We start from the raw sequence: 12,517 nt of genomic DNA, 5'->3' as shown, positions 1-12,517 counted from the left end.
TTCCCCTCTTCAAGGTCAGTTTCATTCCAGCATATTATCAAGAAGACCTAGCACAATGATGCATGGATATAATAGAAGAACTGTTTATTACTCCCCTTAATTCCTTCTGGGCCAGTTTTCTGGGGGGAGAATATTATGCTCTGGTAAGACAGATGATACAATATAGGTGGCACATGTGTCCCTTAGATTACTGCACAAAATAGAACTTTCCTTGTCCTCGCTGCTAATAAAATGGTTTTCCTCTTTCAATTTTCCATAGAACATGTTATCAGGCCTATGCTGATTTAGTAACAATAAGTGAAAGAATTGCCATATCCAAATTGCCAGGATATTAGATGCTGGATGAAAGGTTTGGAATACACAATGTAGGGTCTGAAGATGTGACTAGTATTTTACATTTCTTACTTAAAAAGGTCCTAGATGGATTTGGTTTATATTTATTCTCCTGGAAAGGAAGGAAATAAAACATTCATGATAATGAGAGCCTTAAATAACATTTTAGGGGAGAAAAGCAAATAGGAGTAATTTTTTTTTTAAATCTGGAATTAATTACAGACAGAGTCACCCCATACTTTTACACTCAATTCCCTGATGGAATTCTGAAATATTTCCTCCAATTGAATGGAAAAGTGTGTTTAATCTTATTATTACTTCTAGCTACTAAACCAGGAAGGTAGGTAGGTAGGTAGGCAGATAGATTTGCACCAATCATCTTAGACTTCTTCATACAGAGTAGTTAAAAGAATAAAAGAACATTCTTGGCTGAGTGGAATGAGAAGGGCATAGGAGGAATACAATTTTAATTTTTGACTTGGAAGATATCATCTAGGTTTGACCCATATAGTGAGGTCTTCAATTGAAAGCTGCTTAGAATGCAAAATACAATAGGTCAGATTTACTCATGTGTTTGTGCCTAGACATTGTTGCGAAATGAGACCAGATTTAGAGCATTGTGGTGCAGTTTGGCACTTCTCATTTTACATGCATATTTGCCGCATTTATTATGTGGTTTAGACGCTTTTTGCACCTCAAGAGGACATAGCTTAACTGCAAGGAAGCATTGCTTGAATGCAAAAAGTACACCAAAATTGTGCCAAAATTTTGGTGTAGAATAATTTTGCAAATAATGCCAACCAATAATTGTTCTAAAAGGCCAGACAAGTCTAAAGATGTGCGAAATGTGTCATAGGCAGCGCTGGGGTCCTAGGTTCGAATCCCCCCAGGGACACCTGTGGTTTCCTCCGGGTTTTGTGGTTTTCTCCCACACTCCAAAATAAACTGATAGGTGAATTTACAATGTGAGCCACAATGGGGACAGGGATCAATTTAAGTGAACAGTGTACAGCACTGCGGAATCTGTGTGCGCTGAAAAAATAAAGAATTATTATTATCATATAGCATGAGCCACTGTGAGCAATCTTGAGTAGCCTTAGGCTAGCCAAACAAACATGGCCTATGAAAGTCCTATTGGATCAGAAAAAGTTCAAAAGATCAGGAGAAAAACATGACAGACTAAACCAGATCACTGTTGTTTAAAAAAAAAATATATATAATAATAATAATAATAAAAAAACATTTAAAAAAAAAGTGATCTTGTACACAGTGTCAAATGATAGGCCAAATATGAGCTAATGCCAAACACTTATTCCTTCAGCTGCAATTGACCACAAAAATCCAAAATTTTTGCTGCTGTTGGCCATAGCAAATGTAGTAGTAGTAGATGAATATGGCGGTGCAAGTGGTGTAAGAAAAACTGCATAGGAGAAGAATGGCAGTCAGCACTCACCAATGATTCTTAAAGTTGTGGGTTTAATGGTCCATATCACAGATAGGGGTACAGGATGCGTTTCGGCATGTCTGCCTTCCTCAGCTGCCTGCCTTCCTCAGCTGCCTGCCTTCCTCAGCTGCCTGCCTTCCTCAGCTGTCAGCCTCAGGAAGGCAGACATGTCGAAACGCATCCTGTACCCCTATCTGTGATATGGGCCATAGCAAATGATCATTCATGCATAATTTACAGACAATGGTCAGCCTAGTCAATGTTTATGTTTTCTAAGTATTACACTGGAAAAATAATCATGGGCCACTGCATTTTGCGGTTTGGAATATCAATAAAATAATTTGCTTTGGGACCGATGGTTACTGTCTCCTTTTTGCTCCATTATTACACTATTTCTTTGTTAGTTACTATACCTCATTCTAATACAAAAAAAATTGGGTCCTGACCATCCAAGATAGCATAATTTGAAGTGATTACATGGTTAATCTTCTGCGTATTGTTCTAGCTCAGTCCAGATGTACCCTTTTATAGTTAGAATGAATATTACATTTACAAACAGAGGCAAGCCGAGCTGTCCGAAATGTGTAAGGTCATTGATAGTTGCAGACTCTCTCCTTTCCAGATCGTAAACTAGATGAGAACATGAAGCCATCACTCTGGGCAGATCTTTCCATTTGTTGTTATAATAGGGGCCTGTAGGGGTCACCAGGCAGATAGCGTAGAAGCGGCTATGTGGAAGTAGTAAAGGAATTTACCATATGTTATGTACATATTCTGCATTCCAGCTATACTAGTTTCTTAAATGTAGGACATTCCTCATCTCCTTCACTCTGACTTTTACAGCCATGTCCCAGTGTAGCTGCAAAGTTACAACCAGCTAATCCCTTGATGGGGTCCATAAGGCCCCCATTGACACAAAACTTCTCTTCCAGGGAGAATCATTGGAATACCACTTGACGTTAGACTGGGAAACCTTGGAAACCTCGACCAATTTCAGAGCATGACCAAAATAGTAAAGGATCAATGATTGCTACTCCTAGTCTCCATCTATCCGTGTACTCCAGGCTCATACATCCATAGACTTTAGAAAACAAAACTGATTTCATACATTATTTACTGTCTAATATATCAAAAGCTAATATTTGCGCCTTTTATGTTTAGTAAATTTTCTAGATTTGTATTTCACTTTATTAAACAGAACCTTACAAGCTGTTATGATGAATAATTAGGTTTGAGAATCGCGTGCAGCAGCTTGCCACCCCTGTGATGTCACAGCCCTATATTATCGGCAGCCATCTTGCGGCCAGTCACTTCAGCCTTTTATTGGAGATCGACAGACAGCAGTGTGTGTCGCACAGAATTTTTTTTTTTACAGCAGCGATTCACCTCCCAGTCACATCAGCATTCTGTTGCAGAGAGAGAGGGACAGAGAGCAGGGTGTGTTGCACAGAAAAGCACTCTTACTGCAGAGCGATTCACCTCCCAGTCACATGAACATTCTATTGCAGAGAGGGACAGAGAGCAGTGTGTTGCACAGAAAACTTTTTTACAGCAGCGATTCACCTCAAGCCCAAATCTATGCTAGAAGCACTGATAGGGAAGGGAGCGAGATTGAGAGAGTGAGTGCAATTTTTGGTGTGGTACACAGCGACTGTATGCTGCAGCACTGGTGTGTACAACAACTGAAGAGCTAATAGTAGCCAGCCAGTTAGGGTAAGCAGAGCACTAAAAGCATATTGTCCTCTATTAAGTGTAACCTGTGCATACATCTATCATGTATCATTTTGTTCCTGTTGAAGTCTTAAGGGCCTAGATACTGTGAAAGGCCAGCCAAAAGTACACACCTGCTGGTGTTGTAGACAAATACTGTTTCAAACGTAGTGGAGCGTATTATATTCCTCTCATATATGCACAAAGTACGTCAGGCAGAGAAGTGCCAGGACATGCACAGAGGAGTGACAGAGGCCTAAATTCATCAGGCAGAGGTTGCAGCACAATAGGGGCGAGTGGCAGCAGGAGTCGCAGCGAGAGGCCTGAGCTCCCGGTATCATCTAGCAGTCATGTCTAGACCAGCAACCCATCTGCCGTCATCGATTGGTTAACACGGTCATCCACTTCATCACAAGTGACATCTGACACCACTAGTCAACAGTCGGTGGGTTCCTCAGACACAACCCTCATTTGGCATGGCCCGGGAGCAGTCCCTGTCCTCCCATTGCCTCTGTCCTATGCTGTTCCCTCCCCCACAGAAGTATCTTATTATGTTGGTTCAGCTCCACTATTTAGTGAGGACGATCTACAAGAGAACAGTCAGCAGCTACTGCCCAGCCAAGAAGTGGAGGAGACATCTGCCGCTTCTTCCGCTAGGTGGGCAAGTAGTGATGAGGATGTGGTGTTGCGAGCGTTCAGGCTCCTGAAGCAGACACTGTTGAGGAACCTGAGGAGGAGATCAGTGACATGCAGACACAATGCGATGATGAAGCCGATCGCACTTGGGAGCCGGGTGCAGAAGGGTCTTCATCATTATCAGGAGAAGAGGGTAGCAGGTTTGCATGCACTCGTACACCGCAAAGCACACCCTCCTTGAGCTGCAGCATCAGAACGGTATACCCCAACATAGTCTAATTTGCGAAGTTTTCACATGTTGGAATTCCACCCTACATATGTTGGGCCGCCTATACGAACAGAGAAAAGCCATCTCCGATTTCTTGATGATCCAAGAAGATAGGGGGACTCCCCTGTGTAACTTTAATGTCAACCAGTGGCAGCTCAAACGTGACACCTGCCGTTTGCTCAGGCCCTTTTAGGAAGCTACATTATTAGTCAGTTGCCAGGATTACGGAATGAATTACGTCATTCCACTGCTTCAGCTACTACAACACGTGTTGGAAACGATGGCTGATCAGGGCACTGGAGACGTGGAGCCTACACCTCACAGCCACAGGAGCCCTGTGAGGGCAGAACTGGAGGAGGAGGGGGAGGGGTACAGTGGAGCACAGTTTAGGTTTCGCGAGATGGGCAGTTTTTCTAGTCATCTGACAAGAGGAGCAAGAGGTAGCTAGAGGAGCTAGTGGGTTACGAGGAAGTCGAGACAGAGGACCCAGACACACCGTGGCAGTACGCAGTGGAGATGGAGGCAGGGTGTCACTCTGAGTCACTTGCACAAAGGGCATGATGCATGCTCATTTGCTTGTGTAGTGACCACCATTCGACTTCTGGCTCTCCACCTTATTGGACCCTCGCTACCGACACAAAATGGGGGCCTTTTTCACACCCACTGAAAGGGAGGACAATTTGACCTACTACAGAGACATCATACGAAGTCAGTGGGCCGATGCCTATCTGTGCCATCGTCCATCCTCTCACAGGTCTGACTCAAGGGGCCCTCCACTGCCATGGCTACGTTGACATGACCATGCCAACACACCTTGAAGTTCTGCTGGACTTCTGGGCGGCCAAACTTCATTTGTGGCCGCAACTAGCAGAGTTTGCCCCAGAAAAGCTGTCCTGCCCGGCCAGTAGTGTGACATCAGAGCGGGTGTCGAGTGCGGCGGGGGACAAAGTAACCCCAAGGAGAACTCGTCTGTCAACAAAAAATGTGGAGAGACTGATCTTTAGTGACGATGTATCGAGCATGGATCAGCCAGGATTTCCACCCACCAATGCCTGATGTATCAGAGTAGATTGACTATGGTGCCACACCAACACTTCACAAATATGAATAGTGTTTAATATATTTATGGCTCTGCTCCCCAGTTACAAACATTCCTCGCCATCAGACCACAAGTAAGTATTGAGGATATTCATGACGTAAAACATAACTTTTAATAATATTTTTTAGACTTGCATATGTACCAAATTTTTGGGGAAATAAAACAAAAGGAAAGGTGTGCAAAAAACACCATGTGCCACCTACACCACCAAGTAATGATGTGATGCAAAGACCTCTAAAAGGTGGAAGGGAACAACATATGGCAGTGTTTGTAGGGGGAAATAGGGTTCCTGTGTGGGACCACCCTTTTTAATGCGAGTAACACTTGCCAAGATGGGAATTAATAATGCGAGAGTAGGGCCTTACAGGGGAAGTTTTTACCCCCATCGGTTACAATGGACCATACGTTGTTCGACCTACAAACACTGCCATTTTTCTCTTTAGAGGTCTTTGCATCACATCATTTCTTGGTGGTGTAGGTGGCACATTGTGTTTTTTGCTCACCTTTCCTTTTGTTTGATAAAAAAAAAATTTGAGGTCCATATATTTTATCCTAAGCATATTATTCAAAGTTAAGTTTTACGTAATGCATATCCTCAATACGTGCACACTAACACTTTTACAAAAGAGACCATTTTCTTCTGCCTACCTGCCTCAGCTACTATTCTGATCCTGCCAACCGCCTGATGCCACACATCTGATGCCAAGTTCTCCTTTTTTCACCAACCTTCGTCATCAGGTACTGGTATTGCACCAACTGCACCACTCAACGGGACACTTTCAGGACTCCTGATGCTGCTGCCACCTCCAGGCTGTCTCATTCTGCCACCATATGTTTTCCTTGTGCTGATGCCACCTCCAGGCTGTGTCATTAAGCCACTATATGGTCTCTTCATGCTTCTGCCACCTCCAGGCTGTGTCATTCAGCCACTATTTGTGCTCCTCATGCTGCCGCCAACTCCAGGCTGTGTCCTTCAGCCACTATATGGTCTCCTCATGCTGCCACCACCTCCACGCTGGGTCATTCAGCCACTATATGGTCTCCTTATGCTGCCGCCAATTCCAGGCTTTGTCATTCAGCTACTATATGGTCTCCTCATTCTGCCTCCACCTCGACGCTGTGTCATTCAGGCACTATAGGGCCTCCTCATGCTGCCGTCACCTCCATGCTGGGTCATTCAGCCACTATATGGTCTCCTCATGCTGCTGCCACCTTCACGTTGGGTCATTCAGCCACTATATGGTCTCCTCATGCTGCCGCCATCTCCACGTTGGGTCATTCAGCCACTATATGGTCTCCTCATGCTGCCGCCAACAGGCTTTGTCATTCAGCCACTATATGGTCTCATACTGATGCCATCTCCAGGCTCTGTCATTGTGCTGCTCTGCGACAATGGTTCTAAGGCTAAGTTTCCACTTGTTTTTTTCTCTGGCAGTTTTTGAAAAACTGCCACTGCAGTTTTTGAGCCAAAGCCAGAAATGTATTCAAAAGGAATAGAACATATAAAGGAAGGACTTACACTTCTCCTCCCTTATGGACCCACTTCTGACTTTGGCTCAAAATCTGCAGTTGCAGTATGATCTGCATGTCATACTGAATAACAATATTATTTAACTTACTCAGCACACACCCTTAGCATGTTACAGCAAGGCAAAGTGTTCTATGCCCCTATTGAGGCTCTCCTTAGGCCAGAAATAACCATTTTAATAGCGATTCGCCACAAATAAATTTGTACTGAAATTCATTTTTTAGGAAACTTTGGCGAATCATCCTAATCTAATTTTTCAAAACTTCGCTCATCTCTTATTCCATCCATGCCCAATCCTAGGCACATTGCTGCAACATGGAATTGGTGGAATCACTTCCTACTTTCTATGCTCCCTGCAGTCTTATAACCCTCCTATTGTATTGTACAGCAATTCTTTTCTACTGTCTTTTACTTGCATTCAGCAAATTGGTCAAAATTTATGATTTTGTTGACTCCAAAACTCTAGAAGTTGGTAGCATGGTAAAGGCTATGGGGTTCCTCTAGGCAGATAGATAGACAGCAAACTGATATTTTCCATAGTACATGCACCGCTTGTGGATGTCTAATGGTTACAGTAACTTGGCCTTCTGGGACACCAGACAGTTGCCTTGATTTATAATGGCATCAGGTATTATTTCATTATATATTTCCAGTGAATCTTCTTCCTTTTAGGTGGTTAAAATAGGGCGATTTTAAACATACTGATTTTGTAGAAAAAGTTTGAGATATTTTTTAAACGATACAATAATAAAGTGTGTAGCCATGGGTATCATTTTAATCATATTGACCCTCAGAATAAAGAAAACGTCATTTTTACCGTAAACTGTACAGTGTGAAAACGAAACCCCTCCAAAATTAGCAAAGTTGTGGTTTTCATTTAAATTTCCTTCTTAAAAAAATTGTTTTTATGGGTTTGCTGTACATTTTATGGTAAAATGAGAGGTGTCATTACAAAGTACAATTGGCCATGCAAAAAACAAGCCCTTATATGGGTCTGTAGATGGAAATATAAAAGAGTTATGGATTTTAGAAGGTGAGGAGGAAAAAACGAAAATGCAAAAATAAAATTGGCCTGGTCTTTAAGGTCAAAATGGGCTTGGTCTTTAAGGGGTTAAACACGGGACCCCAGCATGACAAGGCAACAGTGCTAACCACTGAGCCACCGTGCTGCCCCATAGTTTGTAATAACTCTGTGTGAAAGACTTTGTCACCTTTACACCAAGCCCAGCAGTTTTTAAGTGGTGCCACTTTTTTTATGCCAAATGCAGATGTAGCTGCTTCATAAAATTTCCCCATAGTATTTTAGTCAGTATTTGGTCTTCTTTTTGGAGTTCATATTTTTGGCCAAAATACACATAACTTTGCAAATCTTTTCCATTATAGTTTACCATGTGTCGGTTTCACTCCTGGTTTGGGCTGTTCAAAAGGAGGACCAAATACTGATCTGATTGTGAAGTCAGCCTTAAAGGGGTACTCCGGTGGGAAACTTTTTTTTTTATCAACTGGTGTCAGAAAGTTAAGCAGATTTGTAAATTACTTCTATTAAAAAAATCTTAATCCTTCCAGTACTTATTAGCTGCTGAATACTACAGCGGAAATAATTTTCTTTTTGGAACACAGAGCTCCCTGATGACATCATGACCACAGTGCTCTCTGCTGACACCTCTGTCCATTTTAAGAACTGTCCAGAGTAGGAGAAAATCTCCATAGAAAACATATGCTGCTCTGGACAGTTCCCAAAATGGACAGAGCTTTCAGCAGAGAGCACTGTGGTCATGATGTCAGCAGAGAGTTCTGTGTTCCAAAAATAAAAGAACTTCCTCTGTAGTATTTAGCAGCTAATAAGTACTGGAACGATTAAGATTTTTAAATAGAAGTAATTTACAAATCTGTTTAACTTTCTGGCATCAGTTGATTTTAAAAAAGTTCATTTACGGTAACCATGGAAAAATGTTACCTTTCTATTGGAATGTAAAAGAAGAACTTTATTGATATATTTTCTGCTTTGCTACTTTTCATTTCTGCCTTTTGTTTATAGTGTTACTAATGTTTGTTAAAAGTTTTCGATTCTTTAAGTTCATTTAGTGGTTTTGTGACTGTTTCACTTTTTATGACAGTGATTTAAGTTTTTATAACATTTTTAGGGTTATAAACCACTAGATATAGAAGATGATGTGCTAACAATGTGATTCTTTCTCCCAAATGCTGACACAGTTACTTTCATCAATGCTCCGTATGAGTCTCCCAGTATCTCTTCTGTCACAGTGAACAGATGGATAATACTCAGCTGTCCTCCATCAGCTCTGATACATATTCATTTTCCCATCCCTAAACTGTGGTCCTGAAATGGCACAGATGGAGAATGGCCTGTTGGCTGGTCTCTATCTCCTAGTGATGTCCAGCTGCTCTGTATTTGATATATGAGTGGACAGAGTGGACATGGATTGCACTCAGTTCAGTTTAAGGTCCTGCTATGGGAATAAGGAGAGGGCTTTGCAGTGTGGATAGTGGCTATTCTTACAACTTGGGGGATGGTAAAGGGCATTTTTCCAATCGGGTGCTGGATTACATGAACAACATTGCTAAATGCATACACACATGACCGCTAAACACCCTTATTCTATAGAAATGGAGGCCCATGAAATGTCTTTTTACTGACAGGTCATTCCCAGAGTAGTTAATGAAATTAACAGATGTCTAAACAAGTTGCTGAGCGGTTGTGCCGTCTGGAATACCAGATTGGAAACAGTAATGGGTCATTTATGACTTTGGCTTCAGTTTGGTGTCTTTAGGTCAAAAAAAGTAGATTTTGTTTTTCCAGTAATGTAATTTTTATATATAGATTTAAAAAAAAGCAAAAACTGAACACTGTACCCTATGAGAAATAAACATACAGCAAAGTAATAATTCTATCCAATTAGGCTAATAGTTGGTTTCTACCAAAACATAACTGTATTACACTAACTCCAGCAAGACCCATTTAAGAAAGACCTTTCAGCTTTATGATATACAGTAGAAGTATTGCCAAAAATAACTAGGGAACCATAGAATGAACAAATAGAGAACAAGAAATAGAGAAGATGATATAGAAAGCAAAGAAAGGAGGAGAGGGTTGGGGGGAAATGATTAATATATAGTGTACTCACGTTAAACACAAATCTTTGCTATTCAGGTTAGGAAGAGGGGGTCTGTTTTAAAAGAGGTCCAAAACCGTCATGTATACATGACCTGACCTGAATTATTATGGTCTTCACCGGTAGTGATTTCATACACCATAGTAGGTCTAACTCCGCTTCCCATTCTGTAACCGAAGGGGCAAAAAGTAGATATATTTTAAAAATAAAAATTTTGATAATAAAAAATAAAAAGAAGAATTGCAACAATAACAATCCTAATGTGAACCTCTTTGAGTTGACAATCCAAGATTGCATTGAAAAGTGGTCTTCTCAGAAGATGATCATTATATACTATAAATAGATAGATAGATAGATAGATAGATAGATAGATAGATAGATAGATAGATAGAGGAACCGAAAATCTGGTGCAGGGAATCTGGACTGAACAACTCATATTTAAGAAAGATGAGTTTTTTTTCATTTTAGCTTCATTGTATTCAGTGCATTTCACATGTTAGTATATTTTATACTCTTACAAGTCTGCTGTACCCCCCCCCCCCCCTTGTTTGCTTACTAGTCTTTAGAACATTTTAAATAACATAGACTGTATATAGTGCCATCCTCTTACAGTTAGTTTTGCATAGGTTGCTTAATGTATGCCTTGTCCTTCAGTTTTATAGGGGTAATAAACCAAGCATTGACTATCAAAAATGATGTAAAAAATATGGCAGACAGTGCTTTAAGTGTACTTATTAACATTACCCGATTGTACTTATCTCACACCACAGATACCAACAGCCCCAACAGTTGCAAAACTAATCTTAAAGGGGTTCTCCACCATAAGGTCATTTTAGTACATACCTGGCAGACAGTAATGGACATGCTTAGGAAGGATCTGCGCTTGTCTTGGAGCTAAATGGCTATGTTGTGAGATTACCATAACACTGTGGCTAGCTTTTTGTGAACTAGTATTTCCTGTTTGACTTTTCTTTTTTTGCCTACAAATCCCACAATTCCATTTTCCTCCCTCCCACACATCAGCCACCCCACCCATTGAAACATAAATGAGCTGCATCCATTCAAAGACCTGTAGTTATCAATCAGGGTGCCTACAGCTGTTGCATTAGTTGCAGATTGATCTCTCTCCCACCAAGCAATCGCTCCACCCATTGAAGCAGACAGGCTCCCTGTCATCAGCAGACTAGTGAGCCAGGTCTTGGCCGCATTGCAACCTGGGAAAAATCTGAGACAACTGTCATTTTGTATGCTGGTAAAAAAAAAAAAAATGATTGTATATTTTTGCATGAAATAAAATATTATTCTATAATTTCTAATATAATATATTTATGTACAGTATTCTTGTGATTATAATATATATATATATTATTATTATTATTATTATTTTTAATTATTATTTTTATTTTATTTTTTTAAAGGTTGTGGCAATCCAGTTTTTGTATCTGAACAGAAAGGGATATTAGTCTCTGTGCTATAGGAGACCTACTGAATATCAAGTATTATATGAGAAAAAGGATATATAGACATCAGAGTACAGATCCTATGTAATAGCACTAGTGTTATTGGATAGCAGTATCCCCTACAGTTGTAGTTAGGCAGTCACTAAGATGTCAACTGTATGTTGAGTTGTTCTTTTCTGTCTGGAAACAGTGCTCTCTGCTGACATCTCGGCTTGTCTCTGGAACTGTACAGAGTAGAAGAGGTTTTCTATGGGGATTTGCTTCTACTCCGGCCCCAGTTCCCGGGACACGTGTCAAAAGAGAGCACTTAGACAGAAAAGAACATCTCAACTTCAGCTGCTCATAAGTACTGAAAGGATTAAGATGTTTTAAATAGAAGTAATTTACAAATCTGTTTAACTTTCTGCAGACAGTTGATATATAAAAAAAAGTTTTTTTCTAGGATAACCCCTTTAACAATAATAATAATAACAATAAAAAATAACAGCTATTATTATTATTATTAATAATAATAATAATACAAATAATAATACGATTATAACAGTAATAATAATAGTAATAATAATTAAGAATAATATTTATTTAATAAAATATGATTATTGAACAAAGTCTTAATAAACTTTTAATTAAAAAATATATATGATTATTGATATAACTAAATGTATAAAATGATTGTGCAATAGGACTGTGTAGATGAAGAATAATAGGAGAGTGAGCCTTGCCCATATGAGCTTACAATCTATAAACTGATTGGTTTATAACACGGAGACTGATCTTTTATTCATGACTATCCTTAATTCGGGATCTCTGGTTACAGTACTGGTGTGTTCAGTGCAAAAGAGCTGCATGCGGGAGTCTTCAGACATACTGCCATATAACAAAGTGAGCTTACTATGACACCCAAG

At 40.2% G+C, this 12,517-nt stretch overlaps 1 protein-coding gene across 3 annotated transcripts in view; it reads left to right on the top strand.

The window, feature by feature from the left end:
* Positions 1-12,517, top strand: part of LOC130358833 (fidgetin-like) — a 107,390-nt gene that overhangs the window by 65,446 nt on the left and 29,427 nt on the right. The window contains exon 1 of one of the 3 annotated variants that reach the window (XM_056562688.1): positions 3,404-3,490. The exons of the other annotated variants lie outside the window; for them this stretch is intronic. The gene's annotated coding sequence lies outside the window, so the exon portion shown is untranslated. Of the gene's footprint in view, positions 1-3,403; positions 3,491-12,517 lie in introns of those variants that run through there. 3 annotated transcript variants of the gene reach the window in all.

The sequence above is a fragment of the Hyla sarda genome, chromosome 2, assembly GCF_029499605.1.
Source record: "Hyla sarda isolate aHylSar1 chromosome 2, aHylSar1.hap1, whole genome shotgun sequence".
NCBI lineage: Eukaryota > Metazoa > Chordata > Amphibia > Anura > Hylidae > Hyla > Hyla sarda.
This window is presented reverse-complemented; position numbering and strand designations above follow the sequence as displayed.